Raw genomic sequence first — 12,960 nt, 5'->3', positions numbered from 1 at the left:
ATGATATAATTTACAATATGACTATAATTTACTGTATAAATTCACTCTATAACTATAATTTATGGAAGTCATACATTGCATATCTTTTATTGCCTTCCTTTTAGTTAGGCAGTGGCCTTTGGCCAAAAACAATAAAATCTTATTTGGTATTCTTTAGCTCAAATATCCTGCGTTTGTGAGGGAATTTGTGCTTGTCTCAAAACTCGGGTCTATTTCCAGTAAGTGAGTGTGTGCGGTTTAGCTTAGGAACAGGCCTGGGGAGTAGGGCTGAATCAACATCCTCTTAGCTCTGACCTTTCCTTGCCCCAGTGGCCTAGGGTGCCGCGGCCCCACCCCAGAGACCAGGCCGACTTAGACCACGCCCACCTGGCCTGCTCAGGCCCCTCCCACTGTGAGCCCTGGAAGTGGGAAGGGCTTCTACCATACCTGGCCTACGGGGGCAGCTTCTAGCTTTTCTTTGGCCACGACAATATAAAATTTCTGACCGCAAAGGGAGTCCTTTTCTTATTTGAGTATTTCTACCTCATTGCGTGTGTGTATGTGTGTGTGTGTGTGTGTCCATGCGTGCACGCGCGTGCGTCAGCACCAGTTCTGGGGCTTCAACTCAGGGCCTGGGTGTCTTTTGCCCTCTACCACTTGAGCCACAGCGCCACTTCTGGCTTTTGCTGTGATTCCTTGGATATAAGAGTCTCATGAACTGCTTTCCCAGGCTGGCTTTGAGCCCCAGTCCTCAGATCTCAGCCTCCTGAGTAAGTAGCTAGGATGATAGGTGTGAGCCACTGGCATCTGGCTTTGAAATCCTATTTGTGTGTGTGTGTGTGTGTGTGTGTGTGTGTGTGTGTGTGTGTGTTCAGGCTTAAACTACTCAGGGCAGTGGTACTGTCTCTTAGCTTTTACACTCAAGGTTGGTGTTCTACCACTTTCATCTCCTTGGTGATAAATTCCTGCCCTGTCTGGCTTTGAACCACAATCCTCAGATCTCAGTCCCCCCGCCCCCCCCCCCAAGTAGCTAGGATTACAGGCGGGAGCCACCAGCACCCAAGTGAGAATTCCTATTTCTTACCTCCCTCTTGGCGGGTCTGTCTCCTAGGTCAATGACCACCCAAGACAAGCGTATTCACCATCTGGTTCCCATTGTATTTGCCAAGTGGTGGGCAGAACCTCTGCCAGCAAGGGACAATGCATTTTCTTCCTTCGGCTCTGTCTTGGGGGCTGGCTTGAAGAAACGATGTGTCAGAGTTTCAGGCGGCTTCTCTGGCTCCAGTCCCCACCCCTAGCTTTGAGAAGGTGACTGACATGTTGCGTGTCAGTCGGGGCTGGCTGCTGGCAGCCTGGGGCTGGGCAGGGGAGTGTGGATCACAGCCTGCTTTGTGCAGGACCGAGGCCCTGACAAGCGCTGATGGATGCGGCTTCCTCGTGGCTCCCAAGCGCTGGGCGGGTACAAAGGGGAGCATTGTTTGGCAGGGCAGGCCCCTGCCTGTGAACCCACTCATTTGCCTGACGGTGGAGACAGGTGTATCACACGCTGAGTGTGCCAGAGCCACACGGGGTGATAAAGATCTTGCCTGTGTCCCCCAGGGCCAGCTCAGAGAGGCGGAGGCTGCCCGGGGGAATGGCCCGTGGCCACTGTCCTCCCGCTCGCGCCCAGACTGCTCCGCTCTTGATTTGCTCTTTTGAGCTCTATTGGTTTCCCTCTTTCTTTTTTTTCTCCTTCCTTCCTTCCTTCCTTCCTTTCCTCCTTCCTTCCTTCTTCCCCTCCTTCCCTACCTCCTTCCTTCCCTCCCTTCCTCCTCCCCTCCCTCCTTTCTCTCTCTCTTTCTCTCTGTCTTTCTTTGGTTCTTCCGGTACTGGGGCTCGAGCCCAGGTCCTGGCTGCCGTGCCTTAGCTTTTTTACTCAAAGCTGGCCCTCTACCACTTGAGCCATGTCTCCACTTGTGGCTTTTTGCCGGTTAGTTGAAGATAATGAGTCTCCTGGACTTTGCCACTTGGATTAGCTTTGAACCTCTCTCCTCAGATCTCAGCCTTCTGAATAGCTAGGATTATAGGCATGAGCTACCACGGCCCCATCTGGTTAATCATTTTTTTTTTGCCAGTCCTGGGGCTTGAACTCAGGGCCCTGAGCACTGTCCCTGGCTCCTTTTTGCTCAAGGCTAGCACTCTACCATTTGAGCCACAGCGCCACTTCCGGCTTTTTCTGTGTATGTGGTGCTGAGGAATCGAACCCAGGGCTTCATGCATGCTAGGCAAGCACTCTACCACTAAGCCACATTCCCAGGCCCTCATCATTTTATTTTATTTTATTTTTTTTGGCCAGTGGTGGGGCTTGAACTCAGATTCTGGGTGCTGTCATTGAACTCTTTCCCTCAAGGCTAGTGCTCTACCACTTTGAACCATAGCACAACTTCTGGTTTGCTGGTGTTTAATTGGAGATAAGAAGGGAAGGCCTTCCTTCCCTGGCTGGCTTTGAACCAGATCTCAGTCTCCCAAGTAGCTAGGATTACAGGCATGAGCCACCGGCACCCGCAGTTCACATTTTAAAAAATAACAAATTCGGGGCTGGGGATATAGCCTAGTGGCAAGAGTGCCAGCCTCGGATACACGAGGCCCTAGGTTCGATTCCCCAGTACCACATATACAGAAAACGGCCAGAAGAGGCGCTGTGGCTCAAGTGGCAGAGTGCTAGCCTTGAGCGGGAAGAAGCCAGGGACAGTGCTCAGGCCCTGAGTCCAAGGCCCAGGACTGGCCAAAAAAAAAAAAAAAAATTCTATTTGAGCCAGGTACTGGTGGCTCATACTTGCAGTTACTCGGGAGGCTGAGATCTGAAAATCGCATTTCAAAGCCAATCCAAGCAGAAAAGTGTTATCTTTAACGAACCACCAAAATCCTGAAGTGGAGCTGTGGTTCAAGTGGTAGAGCACTAGCCTTGAGCAAAAAAACAAAGCTAAGAGACAGTGCCCAAGCGTTGAGATCAAGCCTCAGTATGGACACACACACACACACACACACACACCACACACACACCACGCACGCACGCACGCACACGCACAATCTATTTTGTAATAAGTAAAAGATAACTGAAGCGGAAGGAGTTGGACAGCATGATAACGTTTTTAGAGTATCCGTCACACTCTGTCCTTGTCCTTCTCTTCCTCTCTTTTGGCTCCTGCCCCTGGGGGCCCCTGGCGATCCCAGGTGATCATCCACGGAGAGATTTCCTTTGCGATCTGCTTCCTATTGCCCAAGAGCTTGGATCTCCTGGCCTTTCTCTTTGTGTTGTCTTCGCACGTTCCCCATGTATTCACTTCTTACCCTAGAAAGTGAACATTCCCTTGGCCTTGCGATTGGCTTTTTGGAAACGAAATTCCCCCTACAGTAGCCAAACTGGTCGTTTTCGCTGTGAACTTGAACTACAGTGAAGGTTCTGCCTGAAGGTTCCAACAGTGGCCCCGCCCCGCGTGGTGGCACGGGAGCCCGCCCCCTCCTCCCCTCCCCTCTGCACTCCACCACGGGGGCCTGCTTTACTTCCATTCTCTTCTTCCCGTCATCCTCAGCAAAGCCGCATGGTACGAAGCCGCGGTGCGCCCGGGGTGATGGGCAGAGGCATGGTCTCCTGAAGGGATCCATGGTCCATCCAATCCTCAGCACCTGGGAACGCCCTGTAACAGGAAAAACCAAGGGGACCCGGAAGTTGCAGAGGGAATTGAGGTTGTGCACCAATTTGTGACACGAGATTTTGAGTTAGATGTTTTCACTCATTGACCTGGGCCCACAAGACCCCATTTTAAACCCAGACACTGGTGAGTTCACAATTCCCCTCCTTTCCACTTATTTTGCTTTCTCTCTTTTGGAATTCTGACTTGTCAGGTCTTGTAATTCCCAACGTGATCTTCTTTCTTATTCCTATTGTTGTCTTCTTGTATTCGCCTTTCTCTAGATTGAGGCCCGTTTACTATTATTCAGTTTGACGACTGACTTTGGAGGTGTGTGTGTCTGTGTGTGTGTGTGTGTGCGCGCACGCACACGTGCGCGCGCATGTGCCAGTCCTGGGCCTGTGCATGGTCTTTGAGCTTTTTTGCTCAATGTTAGCACTCTGCCACATCCAGCTTTTGGGCGCGATTAATTGGAGATAAGAGTCTCATAGACGTCCCTCCTCGAGCTATCCTTGAACTGTGATCCTCAGATCCCAGCCTCCTGAGGAGCTAGGATTGTAGGCCTGAGCCACCGGAGCCCAGCTCTGTAGTCATTAACGCCTGACTTCTGCTCTCTGTTTTGCCACTGCCTCTGCAGTCCTTGCTTGCTCTCAGGCACAAGTGATAACCTGACAAACCTCCACCTGAACGAGACTCTATAGACAGAGCACTCGAGAGAGAGAGCCTGGCACACAGGAATCACTAGAGCAGCAGTGGCCATGATGGACTGTGTTCCACCACCAGACATAAGCCCGGGTCCATCTCAGACTTGGACATCTTCTCCACGCCGGGTCTGCTCGCCTCCCTCGCCCCTTCCCTCCCCGTGCCGTTCCCAGCTCTGTGGGGTCTGCCGCTGTTTTATTGCCAGTCCACTTCCCAGCTACACAAAGGGAGCCTTTGTAACAGCCCCTTCCAGATGTTGAGTATTTAGAAAACATTCCAATCAGAAGATGTTTGTCCTCTGGATGCCCCCAAGAAGAGGAAAGAATCCGAGACAGGGCTGCAGGAGTGGTGGTGTGTGCCCTTAAGAGTACAGGATTCTTGGGGTGGTGGGGGGGGTGGTGAGGGAAATTGTAGGTGTAGCCTTATGACCCTTCCATTCTCATCAACTGGATGGAGATCCATTTTCTGACCTGCCTGATGCTCACGCAAGGCCTCATCACCACCTTCTCCCACCTGTATGGCCTTTGAGTTGACAGAGCTTGGACCATGGAGAAGGGTGTAAGGGCTGAGAATACGGCGCCATGGCCAAGTGCTTTCCTAGGGTGCCTGAGGCCCTGGGTTCCAGTCCCAGCACTTCAAAACAATCTTTAAAAACGGGCAACTGATATTTAAATTGTTTTTTCTTTTGTATAGATATTGGTGCTGGAACTCAAGGCCTGGGTGCTATTCCTTAGCTTTTCCACTCAGGGCTGACACTTTACCACGTGAGCCACGGCTCCACTTGTGGCTCTTTGGTGGCTAATTGGAGCTGAGCGTGTCACAGATTTTCCTTCCGGGGCTGGCTTTGAACCACGATGCGCGGGTCTCCGCTTCCTCAGTAGCTAGGATTACAGGTCCAAGCCACCTCAGCCTGGCTGGTGATCAACTTTGAAATAACAGAGCATGATGTTCTGATTCCAAATCCAGTGCTCTTCCGCGACAACAGGTCTCCCCCTTGTCATTCCTTCAACAAAATAAGGCAATGAGCCAGACTTATTCGGGACCACCGACAATGTGGTCACGAGAGTCACCTGCCCACGCCCTTCTGACTTTGGGGAGATTCTTCTGCTCACCTTTCCAGTAGCTCTTAGCAATGCGCTTTTTATGCTTCTAACAGATTGGTGAAGTCAGGGAGAACAGTGGTTCGTTTAGCTCGCGTGTGTAAAGGCTGGCAAGGGTGCCTGCCATCTAACAAGGCCACCTTGCTGCATATCGTGGCTCGCGGTGACAGAGCGGGCGTGCCAGCCCGGGCGGCTCTTCCTGTTCCTACGCCATCGTGGAGGCCTTTCATTCACCACCTCACCCCCGATCTCATTCACCCTAACCGCTTTCCCAAAGGCGATTTCAGAACATCACTGCCCCCTGAACTTGAGGGTTCGCTTTCAAACATAGGAACCCTAGAAGTGATTCATCAATGGGGACGATGAGGCACGGGGAGGTTGGACTGCGTGCCCTGTGCTCCACAGCCAGTGAGTCTGAAGCCTGGGCAGAGTGAGGATAGAACTCTGAGGGGCCGAATGGGCCATTTCCCAAAGGCCCGAAGTCACAGAGGTGTGAGGAGTCCAGCAGGGAGACTCAGCCCTTCTCAGGCATGTGCAGGAAATAAGCAGGCCCCATGGAAGACTCACAAGGGCATCTTCTTCCAGGCCTCCCCAGGGCTTTGCTTGGCCAAGAGCTAACCCCTCTGTTTCCGTAGGCTAGCCCCTCTGTTACCTGTCTAACCTGGATCATGTACAGTATGATGTCATTGGCCAGTGCCCCCCTTTAGTCTCTGCAAAAATCACTCTAAAACACTCATTTCCATCTAAGGAGGCTATTTCTATAAAGACCAGGGAGAGAAGACAGAAACAGAGATTGGGGAAGCAGTGCCTGTGGAAATGTGCACTAGGAGATGGCCCTTCCCAGGAAGGCAGGGCTACATGTTAGTTATTCCACTGAAGTGTCTACAGAGTTGCTTTTCTCTCCTACATCATGCCTATCACCTTAACACTGTGTATCTGCATTTGGTGGGAAGATTTCATTTGGTCTTCTGGTCACCTGTCTAGAGGGTCCCTGTTTTCCAAGGACTGATGGGATTCTCAGGATGGAAGGTTCAGTGCTAAAAAAGAAAAAAAAGCAGAGTCCCAGGAAAATGAGCACAAATGAGTCATCTTGCTATATAGCCATCCTGTAAGGATTATGCACCCCTCCCCCAATGCACACCATGTTTTAATTATTAGGAGTTATAGCTGAGTCATGACAGCTTGGAATCTTGTTTAATTTTGCACACACGTGTTTGTCAGTGAAGGAGAGTTTATTTTGGCTCATGGTTTCTGAGGTTTCAGTCCATTCTCAGCCGGCTCCATTGCTTTGGGCAGGAGATGAGCTAATACCCCATGGTGGGAAGAAAACCGGCTCATCTCATGGAGAATAGGGGGCTGAAAGGGTGAAAGAAGAAGATTCTGGGGCTCCGCTATGCCCTTCAAAATCACACCTTCGGTGACCTACCTCCTCCAGCAAGGCCCTGCTTTGCTAGTTCTTATCAATAACATCATCCAGTTGTGAATCCAGCCAAGCATGGATTTCATTATCCTTACAATACCAGCCCTCAGAGGCCAAGATCACAAGTGCAACCCAAGCTAAGCTACTTATTGAATTCATGGTAGCCTGGGCTACACAGTGTGTCTCTGTCTCAAAAATAGCAAGGGCTGTATATGTAGCTTCATGGTAGATTGCCTAGTATGTGGCCCTTGGTTTGATCTCTAGTAACACACACACACACACACACACACACACACACACACACATTGATTTTGATCCATTGACTCCATTGACTTTGATCACAAAGCCAGAGCCACTGTGATCCAATGATCTCTCAGTGATTGTCTTCACCATTAACTCATAATTCAAATCATGAATCTTTTGGCAGATAGTTGATATTCAAACCATAATGCACACACATGGATGTGCACACACCTGTGACCCCCCCCCCCACATACCCATTCCCACTACCCCTGCACTATGACATTGCCCTTGTGACCAAATTTGAGATATGGAATGTTAGTTGGCTTTGAGGTGCTTGCAAAGTCTGGCTTGGCTTAGCTTCCTGTAGTCTACCCCAGGGAGAGCCGATCGCAAGTCAATGATGTCCTATTTGTCTTGACTCCAGGAACAAACAAACAAACAAACAACCAGAAAACAAAAAGCACAAATAGACTTGCCCCCAACTTGGCTGGGCTGCGTTAATTCTTACCTTCCAGCCTGCTCCAAGCCCCAGGAACCATTTTTTCCCGAAGCCACACCCCCTTACCATGTGAACATGCCATTCCTGTCAGGAAGGGAAGAATCTGCTCTTTCTCCTGTTGTTTGCTCAACGCGCTTCTGGGCTGGCTGCCTCGTGTCTTGCTTTCATCAGTAGAATGTGCCAGAAGTGAAGTGTAGGGACCAGGAAGTCACCCTCATGAGATCCTGCATATTGGATGCCTGAACCCACCATCCTGTGAGATCAGTCCAACATAGGAGACGTGGGAGGCAATGGTGGAGTCCATTGTACCTAGAGCCGACTGCTGGGCAAGGAGAGAGAAGCGAGAGGCAGGAGTCCAGCAGGACAGTAGTCCCACTAACTGGAGGATCACAAGGGATGTAGGCATGGATTAAAGCCAGTCGATTCCCAATGACATAATACAGCAGATTCGAGGTCAATCAGTAGGCAGCTATAAGCCAAAGGGCTCGGCTGAGTCCATCCCAGACGTCCATCCATCAACCCACAAACGGAGTTGAGGCCTCTTGCTATATGCTGCTGAGCATTTGCATGATGTGCTTACAACACTATTGTGCCAATTGCTAATTAACAGGAGGAGAGGGAGTTTCAAACCCAGGAGCCCTCACTCCCAAACTTACCCTTACTCAGCCTTATGATAATACCATGCTGTTATCCCCTGAAATACCCCCAAAGTATGGCTCTCAGTGCTTCTCTGCCTCCCAGGGCTGCCCAGAAACTCCCTGTGGAACACAGGCTCCATTTTATGATCCTCGTGGTAGAGAACCTTCCAGATTGTTAGGGAAAAAAAGAAGAAGGAAGCGAGGGAATGTGCCAAAAGGAGATGATGGGTGAGAGACTCGTTTGTATATTCCCCAACACTTGGCAGGTCAGAGCTCCCTAAACGTAAACAGATTTAAGTATCTTAGATCAAAGCCAGGCTAGCCGAAGTGGAGAGGGGAATAGAGAGGAAAGCAGAGAGAAGGATATTCGTGTCTTCAGGGTAGAGAACTTGCAGACTGCATTGTGATCCAAGACCATGGTTATGAAGCTCAAGGTCACGGCTATGTGATATGGTACGCACGTGTAATTATAAAAATTACAATGGAAATGGACAAAAAGGCAGAAGAGTGATGATGGAAACTGCACAACCAACATCAGGGCCCTAATGAGATGGTTGAGTGGTTGATTCCAGGAACTCAACACCTAGGGCGATGCTCAGGTTTGTAGGCTTGTTCTGGGTTCGAATCCTGTCTTGCTGCTCACTGGAGTTATGAGCAGGTGACTGCAATGCGGTATGCCTTCGTTTTCTCATCTGTACGCTAGGCATTGAGGACAGCAGCACCTGCTACAGTGACTTACCCGAGGAAGCGTCGGAAGCAGTGCCCGGCGCAGGTGTGATGAAGTGAATGGAGTTAGGTAGGTTCGTGTGCGTTTGCCGACGACTGCACAAGAGCACATATGGGCGTGGAAGGGTTACGGACGTGGCTCCTTCTCTAAGCCAGCGTGGACGAAGCACCTGCTCTCCTGGGCACAGATGATCACATGGCTTGGCAGAAATAAGCCTGTGGGCTGTGGGCTATCCCAAGGCTGCGGGCCAGTCTTGCAAGAGTTTGAAGTAGCATGTGGAAGGACAGAAATTGGGAAGGCTTCCTGGAGGAGGAGGAGGAGGAGGAGGAGGAGGAGGAGGAAGGTGTCCACTGTTTCCTGTTTGGATCCCTCTCTGGGTGTGGACTGAGTGTGCTCCCCTAGCGGGGGTGCTCCCTTCACCAGCTCTGCCAAGCTCTGAGCGGGAAGGCTGGTTGTGAATGGGGAGGAGCTGCTTGCGGAGTTCAGTCATTAATTTGCCATAACGAAGCCAGAGACTTGTGTCTCCAGCAGCAGATAAGCAGGCGCAGAGCTGACAAGGAGGCAGGAGGGGCTGCGGTGACAAACTGCCTGCGAAGGGCAGGCGGGGCTGACTGAGTAGCGGCAGGCCCTATCATTACTTTATTGTGGCAATAATGCCGTCTGGCATCTGGGGATCTGGGACGGAAGGCGCCAGCTGTAGGCCTAGGCAGACGCCCCCACAGGCGGAAGCAAGCACTCCTGGGCCGGGCTTCTTGCAGCCTGCGGGCCCGGCTGAGGGCTTGGTCCCCAAGTCTCATGGGGGGCACTGGACTGATCACGACTCATCTTTTTCTCTCCCTCTGGGACAGCCCGAGTGCCCCGGTCTGACATGGCCACTGAGAGGCGGCTAAAGTCAAGAGGAGGCCCTTAAGGGAGTGGGACTAGGGGTGAGTCCCTCAAGATGGCTACCTCTGGGAGAGAGGCAGAGAGTGGAATTAGGCAGCTCTGCATTCCTCTCCAGCAGGGATCATCAGAGCCATTACCCCTGTGTGCCTGCTCTACCCCTAGCCCTGGGGACGTCCTGCCAGGGCAACTCGTTAGAGATGAAGAAGGCTGATCCTACAGGAGTCACACACCTTATCCAGCGTCACAGAGCTCCTAGATAGCAGAGGTGGGAATTGAACTCAGGACAGCCTCTGCTTGGAGCTTGTCTTCTAAATGGGTGCTCCCCCCCACATCAAGTGTAGGATGGCCTTTCTTCTGTAATCTTCTTCCTTGGATGTCTTGCTCTGCTGTCTATCAGCAGTTAGTACACACACACACACCAGACACACACACACACCAGACACACGCATATATCATGTGATTGTTCACCCACACACTCATGTATGTGTATCCCATATATACGTACAGCACACAGATATCATTCACACATGTGTTACGTGCGCCATATACACCACCACTGGTATCTACCACAGATGCACACGGTACACCCATATGCACACTACACACCCATATAATATCACACGCATGCACACAGACCCATCACACATGCATCCGTCGCGTTTCCCACCATCCCCCACGGACCACAGAGGTCTTTCGAGAACGGGCATGACTGAAGTCACTGCTGTCACCTCCTGCAAGGGCTCATTGCTAAATTACAGAGGGCCGGGACTTCCAGACGTGTGTCTAGACCAGGGTGATATTTGAGGCCATCCTCCCCCAGACCCCGCCCCTGTCCTGGGGCTTGGGGTGCCGTCTCTGAGGCCTTCTGTGCTCAAAGCGAGCGCTCTACCGCTTGAACCACAGCCTCCACTTTTGACTTTTTGGTGGGGGTTCATGGGAGGTCAGAGTGCCACGAATTTTCCTGCCGGGGCTGGCTTCAAACCGTGACCCTCAGATCTCAGCTTCCTGAGTAGCTAGGATGACAGGGGTGAGCGGTCAGTACTGGGCCAGCTCATCCTTTCTTATGGAGGGGACGGGGGGGGGGGGGCTGTCCCGAGCATTGAAGGTCTAGCAGCGTCCAGCCCTCTACCCGCTAAACGATGGCGTTGTCCTCTCCCCAGTTGTGACGATCCAAAATGTCCCCTAGTCGTTTGCTGATCTCCTCCCGGTAGATGAGAGGGTGGGTGAAATGTCTCTCGTGGAGACAGATTACTTTAGAATTGGGGAGCCTTGCTGGCTTTATGCCAACTGTTCCCCGACACCCCCCCCCAATCCCCTTTTTGCTTTTCTACCTGGCCCTGCCCTTCCCATTCCCATCTGCTCCGACCATTGGCTGTGTGATTGTGGGGGGGGGGTAGGGTGGATGGGGAGCCCTACACCCCCCCTCCCCCACCTCACGCTGCCTCTGCAATTAGCACTGGAGAATTTCGAGAGGCAAGACATGATTTCAGGGAGATGGGACGCCGTGGCCAGAGGAACAGCGCTTTGCCTTACACTTCCCTCTCTGAACCATCTCCAACCGGCCAGCTGAGACTTGAGTCCCCCCCTCTGCGGGCGGGGACAAGCAAGGAGCACAAGCCCTTCTCTGTCCTCCTTCTCTCCCCCCCCCCATCCCCCAGGGTTCCTCCCTCTCTCTATCCTCCCACTCCTCTTTTAGAAGCTCTTGTTGTTATTGGGTTGGGTTTTTTGTTGTTGTTGTTGTTTTCCTTCTCCCATTTGTCCGCTTGCCTGGGTAATCCCTCCTCCCCCCCTCCCCCTCCCCCTCCCCGGTGCACCTGACTTATTTATTTATTTATGGCTGGCGTCTCCGAGCGGGAGGGTTAGCGCGGTCTGTTAAGTTCGCTCCTTTTCCCGCCTGGGAAGCCCTGGTAATGAGTAACCATAGCGTGCTACAGGCAGCTGTCTCGCACAACTCCGGAGACGCCACGGAGCTGCATAAGGGAGCGTTTGTTCTGTCCCCGTTCAATAGTTCCTTGTGCGGGAGGCAGAGATGGGAGGGAGGAAGGGAGGGAGGGCCAAGAGGGAGGCTGGGAGGGAGGGAGGGAGGGAGAAAGAGACAGACACTAAATCACTGCATTCTGACAGTTCCTCTCTTCTCTCCCGCCCCCTCCCCCCACCGACGCCCAGGGTGGACTTGAGCCTTGGCCGCCCCTCGCCCAGTCCCGGACCTGAGCAAGGCTCCTGCGGACCTCGGCCTGCAGGGCTTTGGCTCACTGGAAGATTCCTCCTAGCCAGAGGGTTGATTTTTTTTCTTTTCTTTTCACTTGTGGGGTGGGCTAGGTGCCGCGCTCCCTCTGGCTGTGCCCGTGAACACAATGCCCATTGTGCCTTAGGTTCATTCCATCGTTCAGTAAATCTCTAGCGAGCCGGCGAGCCCCAACCTTGCACGCCTGGCTCTACCATAAAGCTGTTTGAAAAGTGCCTTCATAAAGCAGTTGGAGGATATTCTAGGATTAGCTCAATCCCCCGCAATCCCCTGGGGGACTCATTCGGGCTTTACTTGACCGGGTATCGTGATGTTGTCCAGAGAGACAGCCCAGGACACACATGGTGCATATGGCCTTCGAGGAGCCTCCCGATGTGTGGGGATCAGCACCACTGGGAGCCAGCTGCTCCTCTGGGATGAGAGCAGCTATAAAAACGTGGCTGTACCCTCAAGGTGACAAGGTGGGGGAGGAAAACAAAGAAAGAGGCCGGGTCCCCCCCCCCCCCCAATTTCAGTTATGTAAGGCAGGATGAGCTCCATGCCTTGGGAAAAGGTACAGGCTACGGGGCCTCAGAGAGGAGAGGAGGGAAGGGGAGGGGGCAGGGAGGGGAGGGGGGAGGTAAGGGAGGAGAGGAAGGGGGAGGAGAGGAATGGAGGGGAGGGGAGACAGCAAATCTTCGGGGAACAGGAAAGAAGGCTTCTGGAGAGGAAGGTGAAATACAGCCCCTGCCCTGTGCCAAGGGAAGGTTTTCCAGAACATTCAGCACAGCAAGCCCCAGGCACCCTGGGAGGGAGTGGGTTGGTGACGTCCCGGGGCAGGTGACTCAGCCCACAGTGAGTGTCAGGCAGAT

This window comes from Perognathus longimembris, chromosome 17 (assembly GCF_023159225.1).
Source record: "Perognathus longimembris pacificus isolate PPM17 chromosome 17, ASM2315922v1, whole genome shotgun sequence".
Classification (NCBI taxonomy): domain Eukaryota; kingdom Metazoa; phylum Chordata; class Mammalia; order Rodentia; family Heteromyidae; genus Perognathus; species Perognathus longimembris.
Note: the sequence above shows the minus strand (reverse complement) of the source record.